This window comes from Larus michahellis, chromosome 3 (assembly GCF_964199755.1).
Source record: "Larus michahellis chromosome 3, bLarMic1.1, whole genome shotgun sequence".
NCBI lineage: Eukaryota > Metazoa > Chordata > Aves > Charadriiformes > Laridae > Larus > Larus michahellis.
Window position 1 is genome coordinate 87,382,963 of NC_133898.1, and position 13,325 is coordinate 87,396,287.

Consider the following 13,325-nt stretch of genomic DNA (forward strand, 5'->3'; position numbering starts at 1 on the left):
ACAGATTTCAACATTCTTAAGGAAGAAAATCTCCAGAGTGTGTAGATCGCAGCTTTGCTCACTGGGACACTACAGTGGCTTTTATATCTGTTACAAACGTGCAGTTATACCGATAACTTCAAAAGTGGAATATTACAGATCATGCTAAAATTCTCCACCAGCCGGTTATGTTCTTTCTTTGTTTCTTTCTTGCCTTTTTTTTTTCCTTTTTTTTTTTTTTTTTTTTCCATTTAGCTATTGCTGCCTTGCCAGAGATCTTGAACTTGAGAAAGGTTAGACATCACAATGCTGGAGCAGTTTGTGAGCATCAGCAGATTTAGCTTGTAATTTCATTGATCTATGTGGGCTTGCTGTTTGCAAACCAGCTGCTGCACTGTTTCCCCACAGCTACTGATCTGAGTAGCATTGATTTTTTCCCTTACATTAACATAGCATTACTTCTTTAATGGGCAATAAATGACTGGATGTAAATACAAACAGGGCTGCAACAACAAAAGAGGAAAAAAATGCATTCGTTCTTTTTATTTAAAGAACTCTATTAATATTTTCCACAAAAAAAATTAAAAGCCTGACTTATTGATCAAGATAAATGCTATTTTTAGTGGTTTCATTTCCACACATTTCTTTTGCCAAGAAATCATCTTTTTTTCTTACTGTGTTTACTCTTTGTCCAAAATGTTGCATCTCACAAAGATTGCATTTTTGCCTCAGTAGAGATGGTAAAATAGATTCTTTTTAGGAAGAATTATGGAAAGCCACAGAAAAGATTCTCTTCATTGTGCTTATACTAAAATTAGATGAACCCGTATCAGTTTTGAAGGAGTCATCATCTGTTAGCTCTCACTTTTTTACCATTAAAAAAACCAAACGGACTTCAGTTTCGACAGAGTGGATGTGACACCTGCAGCACCGCATGAACTGAGTATCTTACATTTAATATGCTTAATATAAGGTCATGGTCTCAGCACATGCTACTTCAGTCCTTCAGTGGGTAGTGTTTTAAATAATCTTACAAATGTAAATTCAATGCAGTAAAGAAAGGGTGGTGAGGAAAAAACCCAAAGCAAACAAAAAGAACCCCAATGAATCTCAAACCCCAAACCTCAAAACCTATTAGCTTAGTCACTTCTGAATGAACCTGACCACGCAACGGTTCCTGATCCTCTTTAACAGTAGGTGACAACCAGCAGGGATGTCCGTACCAGAAGGAGATGCAAAAACTGAATGTAGTTCCTACAGACACTTCATGAAGAAGAAATGGGATTGAGAGAGCTGGGAAGTCGCAGGTAAGGGCTTCCAAAGAAAACCAGCGGTGGGTTACAACATTCTGGGCTGCAGATGACAGTAGGCAGCAGTGCCGGTGATTTCCTCAGTGCCATAATTAAGTTCAGAGCACCTCAAAAACCACAGACACTGCAGCAAGATCCAACAGGTACAGGTCTTCCCTTTAAGTATTTATGAAGGAGGATTTTTTGTAATGATAAACACAGATCTTGTTCTGGCCGCGCAGCCTGGTTACCCTGAGGAAAATGTCGAGTGACCTGACAGATGGGAATTCCTCGTTCTCATGTAACCCTGTCTACTCCTACACCTAGAGAGGGCAAGTCATTCCACATGGATGCTGTAGTGATGTCTATTGGATCCCTGCTCAGAAAGCCGAAAAAATTATTCTGACTAGAACATCATGGTATATAATATGGTGCTGGAGGTGAAAATAACCCATAAAACATGTACCAAAATTTACACTTACTCAAGTTTGAATGTATGTGTTGTCACTCTAACCATTCTCTCCTAGTCTCACAGTCCTCTCGCTTTGACTAGCTAACATTTAATGTCAGTTTTAGCAGATACAATGTCCAAATCATTAAAAATGATATTAAGTAAAACTGGCTCCAATGTGAACCTTTAAAGCATCCTACTATTAACCTCTTTACACTCTCAGGAGAAGACTTTCAGTGCAACTTTTTTTGCCATCATTTATTCAATTTTTAATCCACTGTGAGATTTTGCCCCTTACCTCATAGTTACATTTTTCCCTTAATAGTCTTTTATGAAGGACCTTATCGGGGATGTTTTGAAAATCCAAATAAATTATGTTCACCAGGTCACCTTTATCTGCTATTTTATTAACTTTTTCAAAGCACTTGAGCAGGTTAGAGATGCATGCTTTACCTTTACTGACGTTGTGCAGGTTTGACCCCGTTAGGTTATACTTATCCATGTGATGAACAATTCTGTCCTTAATTAGGCTCTCAATCAGTTTCCCCAGAAGTAAGGTGAGGTTCACTGGTCCTGATTCCCAGGATATCTTTTTGGTCCTGTCTTAAAAAATAGACATCATATCAGGGATTTTCCAACCATCACTGGTCTATATCACATCTTGTTGCAAGTGTCTCCCCGATTTCATATTTCATTCTGCTGAGTGCTACCTACTTTTAATTATTTTCCATTTTTACATGAGTTTATCAAATCACTCTGCACTTCCCTTGTAAAAAACTACAATTTTTGCTAGTGATGCTCTGCCTTTTACATTTTTAGCACAGTAACTACTTCAGCTGCCATCTATAAGAAAGATCAAGGTGAAAGTCTGTTTAACTCTATTGAACTTTTGTTGTGGTGAGTAGGTCTTAACTGGATATTTTTGTTCTTTTTAACTATTTTGCCCCTTCAAGTCCTCAGATAAGCAACTATTCACTTCTTTCTTCAAAGTTATAAAATTTAATCTGCAGCTTTTGGGGCTTTTATTTTTATTTTCTGGGGCTTTTATTTTTGTGGATAGACATGGCCCATCAACCTCAATGGATTATCTTCTACCCTGACTTTAAACACCATTCTTGGACAAAGAGCGGAAAGGAAGGATCAAATCCTAACAACACCATACATAAATAACTGGTCCGACTCACCAGCAATATCTAATACCAGGAGTTATTAAAAGTGGCTTTCACATGAATTTGACAAATGAGAGAAAGAAAGAGGTTGTGCTTATCTGAGAAGATATAGATTTGTATTCTGGGCTTGTAGAAAGTGTTCTCAGTCTATGCTTTAGGTACACAGGCCTTAATGATCAGGAAATATTGTTGAACACGATTTTTAGTGAAAAAGCATTGAAAATTCCTGCTGAAATGTGTACACGGCTAAGTAAAGGTCAGTAAGCTATTGAGTAAACCTGAAGTGCTCACATGTGAGGATTAGAAACTCAGAATTTTCAGCATTTAGTGAAGTCGGTGGACTTTCCTCTGGAATTCGTGACTTAACTTTCCTTAACAGTCAGGTCTGAATTTGAATGGATGAGAAAATTGAAACGGAACTTGAGTTGAAAATTCTGGGTTCGTTTATGAGCCATATAAAGCCACCAAGAATGAAAGCCTAGGTTGAAAACTATGCCTTGCTTCTACAATAAAAAAACACACTACATTAGCTTCACCTGGGTTTGGATTTCATTACAAAAATATCACACAGTTCTAACAGTAAGCATTAAGGTAGATTACTGCTGGCTTTGTTTTCCCTTCAAATAGAGGTTCCAGTTTCATCTGTGTTTGGAGATTCTATGTGCTGCACTGTTGAGCACAGATTTCTGCTTAAATTATATTTCTATCAGCTTTAACATATTAAAATAGAACACATTTTAATGCATGTGTTGAACATTAAATCATTTTTGCTTCAGGGAAACTCTGGTAAACAGTAACTGTCAAAAATTGTAATGAAACAAAATTAAAATAATAGAAAATAGTCTGTAACAACAGCTTTTCTAATCGTGTTAACAGAAGTTCAGCTCTGCATCTTCTAACTATTCCTTTGCAAAAAGAAGGTTAAGGAAGGAAAACTCAGGTACACGTATATACACTGTTGAACAACAAAAGTTAGAAGTTAGAAATTATCATTGTTATCATTTTTGGCTTGCTTACTGTGAAGTGCACTTCAATCAATGTAAGAAAAATACAACCAAACAATTTAATAATATATGAATATTTTTATTATTATGACAATGATTTTTAGGATATAAATTTTTTTTTGCAAAATCTTGGAAAATATAAGAGTATCACTTAAGCACTCTAAATTAGAGTAACTCCTGGAAGGCTGCATTATGTCAGAAAGAAACTGATCTGAAGAAATTAAACTGCATCAGAAATATTGACAGGCATATAGATTGAATTACATGAATATGAGATACATACAGACTTGGAGCAGTTCTGCTCAGTGATCAATGTCAAATGAATTTCAAAATTATTTTAGTTTGTTTCTTGTGTCTTGTTTTATTTTAGATTTTAATTTGAATTAGTGGTATGAAATAAAATCACTATTTATTAACTTCCATTTACAAACAAAAAAATCTAACTCGTAAAAGCTTGTTTGAAGTTAAAACCTTCCATTTTATGGATCCCAAGTAACAATATAGCTTATCGTGATACAAATCATTCAAAAGCGAGAAGTAAAAACTAAGACTTTAAAGTTTCCGCCTATGAATGTAGTATGCAGTTGATGTACGCAGGCTGTATGATGAGGTTGCATTGCCCCCTATAGTCACTGTGTGTCAGCTGGGAGGGGAGGGGGAAGAGACAGGGAAGAGTGGGAGAAATTATTTGCCAAAACTACTATGCATTTGGTTTTGAGTCATACTTTGGAAAGAGCATGGTGGGGAACCGCGGACAAACCTAACTTGGCCATACTGTTCAAGAATTTGCATGCATTAGTCTCCAAGCACATCCAGATGAAATAAAAGGCACTCACATTCAGAGCAGAAGACCTCTGCAGACCCTGTCATCTGGCTGTGCTGGGGGTATATTTATCGGGCGCTGGTACCTGCACCCTGACGGTGCACAGGGGACGATGGCATACCTGCCCCGTGGACTGTCGCAGGTGGTGGTTGACCTTGACTCATCAGCGAAAGGCAGGAGGGCCCACAGGTGACATCTGTTTTCCTCTCAATGGGTACGCCTTTGGGGGCAGAGGATAACAGGGACATTTCACTCCAAGGCACACAAGACTCCAAAAGTACTGCCCAAATTGCGGAGTACATACACACGACTGCTGCTTGAAGCAGCTTCAGCACAGGGACCAGAAAGAGAGCAAAAAAGCTCAGATAGATAGAGGTTCCTCTTCAGCAGTAGGAACAACTGCAAGGAGCACGGACAGTTTGTTCGTGCTGCCCATGGACACTGGCGATGCTGCTCTTCCGCAGCCCCTGGGTTTAAGGGAGGCAGGATGTTTCCCAAATCCCTGCAGAATAATATGCACTTTTAACCACCAGCACAAGGACAGAGCTACATGCCAGGACTCAAGATTTTTTCCAGTCAAGCCCATCTTTCTTAACTTTGCTGTCAACTAAAAAAATGTTATCTCCCCATAAAATTAATTGAATCTCAGCAGCTGTCTTAATACTGTTCTCTTATGAACATAATTATGCACAGCATTCAGTATATCTTTTAATAGGCACAGACACAATATAACAAAAAGCATTAAATTCTCTTAAAAATATCTAATCAACTACCGGTGCTACTGTGCCAAAAACTTCATGGAAATGACAAATATTCAATAAGCTCAGGATCAACACCATCCTTCGTATGGCACAATACACTGTTATCACTATTTATCCAGAGACAGCTTTTCTACTACTGCAATTCCAGGCACACCTTCAGCTAGAAAACGTTAGTGCTGCTCCCAAGAGGTGATAGTTCTCATTTGTGAGTCATCTACCTCTTTTCCTTTGCTGGCACAAGGATGTTCATAGTGCCGTGATGAACTAACTGGAGAACTTATGTGGCTAAAATCCTAGGGTTTTTTGTTACCATATTATTTTTAATTTGGATCAGTTGTTGAGGGTCACCATGTAGCAGCACCTATGCTTGCACTTGCACAAGGTATAGGAGAAAAAGAAATAAAACCAGTAGGTTATGGTAACTGCCTAATTCTATGGCAGTGACGTCTTGTACCAGCTGGAGTTGTTTGTATAACTGTGGTTTCAGGAACATGAATTGTCTTTAAGATGCCTTTATATTTCAGTCAGTCTCAAAAAAAGTATTACAAGTTCCCATTCACATACCTTCACAAATATTCTCTGTCGAGACAGAAAAGATGGTCTTGCAAAGTGGAGCTGAACAACTTGTTTAGTTTTTGTGAGTATATGCCCAGACATAGTCCCATATCAAATCTTTATTTTACTATGATGACTAGAGACTCAATAATGACTAAGCTACTGATGAGATGTGATTGCTGCTTACCCAGCAGATCAATACTGTCTCACTGCCTCCTGATGTGGAGGGATGTACCCTTATAGTATTCAACTGTTCAATTATCTTACTCTTAACTGCAAGCTCTCTGAAGCAGGGTTAGTTTTTTGTTCTTTTAGCCCTGTGGGTAGCATGAGTTCTGCAGCTCCTGGTCTGAGGTTAAAAAAAGTATCTTCAAAGTTTAGCCAATAAAAATTGTACAATATTCACTAGATGTGTCACACCTAGTTGCCTCACTTAGACAACTGACCTTATTCTCATCTTTTCTAGTTTCTCATTTTGCTTGCTTTCTATCCTATATACTCTGAAGTACTGTTGTACACTAGACATTATTGTGCAGTAATTCAGCTAACACAAACTTCTAACAGTGAGCAACTCAAGGCTATGGTATTATCTTTGCCCTTTATTTATTCTCTCTCAGCTATGATTCTTTCCTTACTCAGGTGTTCGTACTCAAACACATGTGTGCATATACATTGTTATTTCACTGACTAGCGGAAAATTCTTTAACAATGACTGTTGCTTGCCCATTGCCTGTGTTTTTTTCTAAATTATATCAAACATTTTTCTTCAACCAACACAATTTGATTGTCTCCAAAGAACATAGAAGCAGTATGTTCTGCAGCGCATGACAATGGGAGATTTTCATGATGGTAGCAGCATACCGTACCTTCATGCTAAACACCAAAAATCACTGTGTGACACAAGTCTAGCCCCATAAACGCGTACCAGCTTTCAGCAGCAGTGCACTACCTAAGTGGCACAGAAGAGAAGACGTTAACACATTTGGGGAAGCAACATTTCTGAATGCCAAACGTACAGAGATGAGCCACTAAATCTTATGAATTATCCATGCAGAGCAGACAGAACATTTGTTTTCAAGGTCAAATAAAAAAGATCCCCTGACCTGTGTGGTAAACTACATGTTAATACATTTATCCATCTTTGAAATATAAGGCACAAAGTCAACACAGAGAGAAATGAACCACTGGGGTAAGTCTGCCAAGCTACCAAACTCATTATGCCATTCATTTTACTGGCATTTTTTAGGTCTGTGCAAGGCATACACAATGAGAAATAGATCTCTCATTCTAATTTGAGTTGCTTCCAAAATGGACTGCAGTATCAAATATATTTACATTCTTTGGATAACCCATGCCTAATTTTGTTTTACATACTGTTTTTTCATATTTTTTAATCATCTCATAACTAATGCAACAGAAAGAGTAAAATAAACCAAAACTAGATTTTTTAAAGGGAAATTGCAGTTTTGGCTAATAAATGCTTCTACACTTATCCCTGGCCTTCACCAGGCAGCATACTTAAAGCTGGCATGAACCTCTCAAAATAGTGTGTTTGTTGTGGTTGTCAACACTAACATTTAAAGGATAACAATTCAGAAAAGAGGCGAGGTGGTCAGCTGATGCCTCCTGAATACTTTGGACATGTAACACTCGAGTTTGGTTCCTGAGCCTGATGTGCTGTTGAAGCTCACCTCTTTGACGGTTCAAGAGAAGGTAATTGTACTACCAGGGGAGCAGACCAGAGAATGAATTCTGACTAGGAATGTCAAGTTTAAACTCTCTAGTAGCGCGAAGGGCTCAAAAGTGAACGCAAATCCATCCTAAAGCCTTTACATTAGCAAAATAGGGTAAAAAGGTCTTATTGGGACTCAGAGAATCACAGTTTCTCTTGCTTTTCTCTTGCCTTGCCAGGAAGGATAAATGACTTGGCTCATTTACAGGACACTGTCCCTGCCTTGCATTTCATCAGCCCCATCATAACGAAGTCAGAATTTCTGACATTCCCCACTAGACTTTTTTCTCTGTCTTGCAGTCACAGTGAGTGAGGCAGATCCTCCCACTAAAGTATTGCAAAATCTGAGCTGGACTATTCACTTCTGCTAGAGGATTCTACCCAGAAACATAAAGGCTATGACACGTAGCATGTGGAATGCTGTCTACTTATACAACAGTCTACTTATACAACAATTTTTCTAAATCATTGGGATGGTATTAGAAAAAAATAATTTTCAAAATTTGCATCTCTGATGAGATAGGTAGTGGTAGGATCTTGCAACAAACATTTCAGAGTATTCATGTGCTTTTTGGTACCTCTACAAAGGCAGTTAGTTTAATTTCCTATATATCCATGTCATTTTTCTTTCATATTAATGTTCCTATATGACCATTACATCACTTCAAGCTGCTGAACTGATTTTTCAAGAGGAATCTTGGTTCACATAAATTGTTACTTCTTGCGAAACTTTTCAAAAAACGGCCACCTTCAATTCCATCCCTTGTAAAGAGCATTGAGAAATATACTAAAGTAAGAAAAAATTATAAGCTAGCAGAAACAACCATATTGTTTTTACAAATGCATAAATTAGATAAATTAGTCACTAAAAAGTCTGACTAAGAAAACTAATCCAACAGCTTAATGTATCTCCTCCCCTGGATTTCCAAAGTTTAGAAAACCAGCACACCCCTTAGAGAAACCGGAACGAAGGCTCTGCACTTCTGCTTTGCCATAGGTGCAGCATCTCTAGAAACAGTGAAAGATGTCAGTGGAGTGTCTGTCATAAAGATACTCTTTTTCTGGGGAAACACATTAGAGAGAGGAGCACAAAGTACAACATTGCCTATCAGAACTTGGCCATACTGGGACTATCTACTGAGCGTTTTAGATATATTAGCACTTCAATGCTGCCTGCAACCAAAGTCTACTCATACAATAGTTTCTGGCCTTATATAGTTCATTCTGTGATATGACTGCAATTTATTTTTCCTATTTGTTTCCTATATTCTCCTAACTGAATCTCCACTACTGTTTTCTTCATTGCGAAAGGATCTTCTTTTTTGGGGTGGTTTTTTTTTTCATTCAATGTTCTTCCCCTTATCTCTCTTTCTATCCCCTTCTTGCTTTCCTTTTCCTCCTCTCCTCTCCCCTCCTCTCCTCTCCCCTCCTCTCCTCCCCTCCCGCTCCCTTCCCTTCTTCCCCCTTTTCACTTTGCTACTCTAATCTCCTTCAGTTGCCACTGTTGCATCTCCAACTCAAGTGCCACAAAGATTCTCACAGCATATATTTCACTTTAATGAAGGAATTAATACTGAAATATTATCATTCCAACACTCACCTACGGCTTTGGGACATCACCACATAATTACACTATATAATGTGCCTATTCCCTACAAAACACTCTCGCTGCTCTTCATTGTATTGTTTAGCTCTCTCATCTGTGATGTTTTGTTTAGTTTGACTTGATACTGCTGAATAATAACATTACAATTGTGTGAATGTTGCATTGGTAAAATACGACTGTTGTTGGTCAAGTATTAATGAAAAATGAATGCAATTCCTCACCAAATTTGGACTGTCATTTTAAGAGCAGTCATCTAAAGCCAGGCAGTGTTTAGAAATGCATGACTACAATGTTTACCCATGAAGAAAACAGTGTTTCTTAATATTTCTAAAGAACCATATGTCTCTTTTAGTAGATCATACCAGTTTCTTTTGTGCAGGCCAATAAGGGTCATTAAACACCAATGGGTCTCTGAGTCCTTCTTCAGAGTCAATGACATTGTAGGCTTCACCAGGGATGTCATTTTCCTTCTGCAGAAGATCTGCAGGGCAAGGGAGGCAAATGAACTATGAAAAACATAATCTCTGCTTTTACTGTTGCTTTTTTCATCATAAAAATTCCATTTATTTAAATTCCATTAAAAAACACATTTTCCTGCTGAAAGCATAAATACATACTTTTGTTACATTTACAATTTTTCATTTTAAAAAAGAGTTTCGACATTCTTTTTGGGGAAAAAAAGATATTCTCCATAATAAATATTACACAAGCTTGTTATACAAACCAGGACAAAGCAAGCAGGTAACAAATTAAATTCCTCTCAAACGTTTTCTCAGAGGTGACAGAAAAATATTTCATAAATACCTGAGGGGATTAGTAGTCTAACACTCATTTTTAGAAGTGACTTAAGCATGGAGGTTCAGCTTTTCAGAACTACCTGGGCCTTTAACTCACACTTTAATTTAAGAGAGTTAGACCCTCAAAACCTATGAGGATCTAGAATGCAGGATGAAAAGCCTTACTGAAAGTCAAGGGGATTTGAGTTATCAAAGGCCAGATTTTTTAAAAAGTATTTAGGAACTTAGAGGCAGAGATAGGGGCCTAGCTGATTTTTTTTCAAAGTAAAGTGAAGAAGGGTTAAGTCCCTAACGCTCACTGAGATTAGTGTGCTCTTAGAAAGTGCTAGGTACACCTCTGCATCTAAATGCCTTCCAAAAATCTTTTCTTGAATGGCTTCTGAAAGTTGGCTTTATCATCTGAATGCAGTGATTTATCCTATTCTTAATTCCCGACCTCACAAAGATTGCCACAGATGTACTTTACTCAAATAATTTTCATAGAATCATAGAATGGTTCGGGTTGGAAGTGACCTTAAAGATCACCTAGTTCCAACCCTCCTGCCATGGGCAGGGACACCTCCCACTAGACCAGGCTGCTCAAAGCCCCATCCAGCCTGGCCTTGAACACTTCCAGGGCTGGGGCATCCACAGCTTCGCTGGGCAACCTGTCCCAGTGTCTCACCACCCTCACAGGAAAGAATTTCTTCCTGATATCCAATCTAAATCTATCCTCTTTCAGTTTGAAACCGTTACCCCTCACCCTATCACTCCATTCCCTGATAAAGAGTCCCTCCCCATCTCTCCCGTAGGCCCCATTCAGGTACTGGAAGGCTGCAATAAGGTCTCCCCAGAGCCTTCTCTTCTCCAGGCTGAACAACCCCAACTCTCTCAGCCTATTTTGCATCATGATCTTGATGGAAATGGACAGGATTAGGTAACAAAATCTTGTTTTAACAAAATTTAGTTGGCATTTGGATCCAGAAACTCATAAAAGGTTGAGAGCTGAAAATAACAGACAGTTTTGCTCTGCTGTGATTGTACTTGGGTGAGCTGTTAGACCCTGAGCACGTTCAGCTTCAAGAGTTCACCCTGTAAATGCTAAGCAGCCCACAGCACAGGCAGATATGTATGAAGCCATACTGTTCACAGTGCTAGAGTCTGATAATACGAATGACTAACTCACTTTCACCATATTTGCCACAGCTGGGATGAAGGTGAGGGGCAGAATGAAAAAGAAAGTTGCAACACAACACAAATCTGGCAAGACTGCAGTTCCGGATTTTGATTTCTGAGGAAGCAGAATTTCTGATTGCATTACACCATGAATATCCGCAGCTCCGTTTTTTAACCTCTGCTAGGGTTTTTTTTTCTTGCTTTTATGATTCACTCATATAATTATGTTACATAAATATAAATTTCTCTGTAACAGTTCTCAGTATTCAGCCTTTAAAATGAATCCCCTCTTTAGTACTGAAAACGATAGTTCCTTCTTGAGTCACATTTGATTTTTTTCCTGTACTGACTGGCTTCTGAGCACACTGGCTGATGGTAAGCTTTGTCATGAGATGCTGAGATATAAAGAACAACAGGTTACCTCATAATCTCTTCTTGTTAATGCTTGTTCTGGAGAGCACCTGCTGTCTTTAAAAGGGATTTGAGTGACCCAAGATTAAGAAGTCTCCCTGCAACAATTACTGTTCTTATCGCTGAAGAATACTCATACCAATGTGACATCTTCCTGATGGTTTCAAATCCACAGACTGAGGGAGAGATAAGAGTCAAAGAACCATACAGTGTGCAATTATAAGAAGACATCAAACTGGCCCAATACAATTCCATTTTGGAGAACAGTAACACTATCAGACTAATTGATTTCTGCCTGCAAAGTATCTATTAGGACAAAGCACACTCTGATTTCATTTAAAGAAATTTTAAAGTGCAATGGTGCTTACAGTATTTCTAATCATCTTTCTAGTTCATCCTTATTGGTCAAATGACCTAACGGGCACAGGGAAGCTAAATGAATCACACAACCTAACACTGGCAACGGTTCAGACAGAGTATTAAAACTCGAGTACTATGGCCAGTATGTCTTGCTATCTTTTTGGTTTAAAAGATACAAAAGTATCGACCATTCTTAAGAAGTCCAGTCAAGTTTGTGATACAAATAAAGGATCTGCTACCATGACATCCATCATAGTATATCCCATATTACTCCTCAAAACATTTTCTAAGCCTGTTTAACCACCATTACTTTCATTGGCGATATTTGTGCAAAAGACATTTCTTTGAAATATTATCCAAAGTCAACAATATTTTGAAAATTAATGTGGAAGGATGAAATTATCAAAAAAAATGGTACCCACTGCATCTGCCCATCCTTCCTTCTTTCCAACAATCTCAGCACAAATAAAGGACATGAACTATAATTTTGTTTCTTCTCCTCCATCGCTCTCAACTCAGGATCCTTCAGAAGACATATTTAAGAATTAGAGAACACAAGTATCAAAGCTAAATATCAAATATTATTAACTAACCTTGCAATTTGGCACTCTTTCATGTTAACTGAAAAAGCGAGTCTGCTGGGAACTTTCCTTTGTCCAATCTGAGGGCTTGTTGATGTCTCCAGATGGCCAAACATCTTCTAGGTTATAGCAGTAATGTGGGCATCATCTAACTCCTTTAGATGGTACCTGAATTGAAATGGAATTGACCTAGTTTTATTTCCAAGTAAAGAAAAAACAACTAGTGGATCTCACAGACTGGTTAGAAACTGACATTAATTATTTTAAATCAGATGCAAATGGTAGGTTTGCCAGAAGGAATAAGTATCAGAAGACAACAGTGACAACGGGTAGTTGAGGATTATCATCCTGGATCCCAGGTGATGGAAAGCCAAGATGGCGGTTTGCTACAGCTGAAGAAAGTTTTTACTATCCCCAGTTGAGAAGGTCAAATTGTTATCTGAAGTCAGTTCACTTTTCCTTGGCTATGTTTAGGATTTCTCCAGTGGAAGAGAATACAGTTCACTCCTTATAAGCTCTTTATTTATAAATGCATTAGAATATTTTCCGGTTTGTGCTAGTAACAAAGCTTGAAGGATAATCTCAATATAACTTCAGAGCACATTATGCATAGCTGTCTTCTTGACTGTAGAACACCTGAAATCCATTGATT